Raw genomic sequence first — 2,114 nt, 5'->3', positions numbered from 1 at the left:
TAATCAAAGCAGACGTCCGAGTGATGGGACTGTGATGTTGAAGATGGAACAGGCCATAAGCCAAGGAATGCAGGCAGCCTCTAGAAGCAGAAAAGATGACGAAATAGATTCTTCCATCAAAGCCTCCAGAAGCAAGCTTGGCAGCACTGCCGACCTCCAGCACTGCAAGATAGTAACTTTGTGCTCTTTAAGCTAGGAAATGTGTGGCAATTTGTAATAGCAGCACTAGGAACTAATAGAGATGCCCTCAAGGACTAGAAATTCATAGGGAGGAGAAAAATACATAAACCTGTAACAATTTCCAGTTTCAATCAATAAGCTTTAACTATTGTGCACTATCCAGTTTACCGTAACTATTCTCTTTCCAAGGATAATGACAATATGTGTGGATAATTAGAAAGTAAAGCCTTTTCATGCTACCCAGAGAGGGGTCCATACAGTGATGTCTGGGTTCCCGTCATAACTTAAAGGGAAACTTGCACAATGTCCAGGGCCATTGATGTCCTGTAAATGAAGGAGGGGGATGTCCTTAAATTTCTTGCAGCAGGAGGCCACTTAGGTGGCATCCACCTTGACTTCCATACGCAAAAGGAAAAGTGATGGCATCTTCATCGTACATCTGAAAAGGACCTGGGGAGAGCTTCTGCTGCCAGCTTGTCATTTGCCATGAAAAACCTGGATGATGTCGGTGCCGTAGCGTCCAGGAATACTGGCCAGTGAGCTGGGCTGAACTTTGCTGCTGCGGCCACGGAAGCCACTCCTGTTCCTGGCCGCTTCCCTTCCGGGACCTTCGCTAACCAGATCCAGGCATCCTTCCAGGGGCCACAGCCTCTAGTGGGTACTGATCCCAGGGCTGACCACCAGCCTCTCCAGAGGTGTCTTATGTCAAGCAGCCTACCATCGCTCTACATAACGCAGACTCTCCGCTGTGCTATGTGGACATTGCCGTCCTGTGCAACGCCAGGGAGCTCACTCCGTGGGTCTGAGGTGGTGGACGTTGGCCCGGAGGTTCTGCACAGGCGTGGCACCATCTCTCGTGTGCACCCGTGGGAGGTCATGCCTGACCTCCAGTTCTACAGAGACCCTGAAGAGACCGAACAGGAAGAGCAGGCCACTGCTGAAAAGGCGGTGGCCCAGGAGGACTTTCAGGGGCAGTGGACTGCTCTAGTTGCTGAATTCACTGCTGCTCAAGTCAAGGTCAAGACCGAGCGGAGGTGTAGGTGCCCGCTGCGCCTCTAAGCCATTCCCCACGGAAGACAAGTCCACGGGCCCCCTGCTCGGCCCTAACTGGTAGGAGCAACCAGAGCGGTCTTGAGCTGACCTTGTACAGACTCTTAAACCGAAAATGGAAATAAGGTTGATGGATAAACAGTTTCTTAAAATAATAAAAGAAATAAAAATTTTTAAAGTAACAATTAAGGAGAGTTTGTTGTAGAGTGACAAAGTCAAGTAGAAATGGCTCACTAGACATTCCAACGTTATCACACATAGCAACACTGTGCAATACCAAAGTGTAAATGACAAACTGGTTTATCCAACCATGAGCCAGAAAACAATATATAGGCTTTAATGCCTGCTTTAAACATTTTTTTTGGGGGGGGGGACCCTCGCTGGCAATGTATCAGGTTAGAAAACTCAGTAGGTTTCCTGATGTAAAGTAGAAAGTAACATGATGTTAATTATTGTGAGACAGAGTTAATTGATGAACTAGCCAATGATACATATAAAACAAGGTTTCCACTACCAAGAAAACAGGTGTTTGCTTGCTGGAAAGGCAAAGTTAGACAATACAACTGCCTTTAATTTCACAGTCTGTGACTCTTCATAAAAATTTTAAAGATCAATTATGTCCCATCAGTGTTAGATCCAAGCCAAACTAAGTGATTTATGTACAAATATCCTCACACATGGAGTAACTGTTGATGGAGTAACTTATCTTTATTTAATATGAACTCAAGAGATTATACTGAGCCCAGCTGGTGTGGCTCAGTGGTTGAGGATTGACCCATGCACCAAGAGGTCACTGGTTTGATTCCCGATCAGGGCACATGCCTGATGTTTCTCTCTCATCGATGTTTCTATCTCTGTCTCCTTCTCCCTTCTTCTCTACCTAA

At 46.2% G+C, this 2,114-nt stretch overlaps 1 pseudogene; it reads left to right on the top strand.

Moving 5' to 3' along the window:
* The first annotated feature begins 483 nt into the window (after positions 1-483).
* Positions 484-1,239, top strand: LOC118621427 (annotated as a pseudogene).
* Positions 1,240-2,114: the final 875 nt, after the last annotated feature.

The sequence above is a fragment of the Molossus molossus genome, unplaced genomic scaffold (genome assembly GCF_014108415.1).
Source record: "Molossus molossus isolate mMolMol1 unplaced genomic scaffold, mMolMol1.p scaffold_m16_p_8, whole genome shotgun sequence".
In the NCBI taxonomy this organism is placed as follows: domain Eukaryota; kingdom Metazoa; phylum Chordata; class Mammalia; order Chiroptera; family Molossidae; genus Molossus; species Molossus molossus.
Note: the sequence above shows the minus strand (reverse complement) of the source record. Positions and strands in the feature narration are given on the sequence as shown.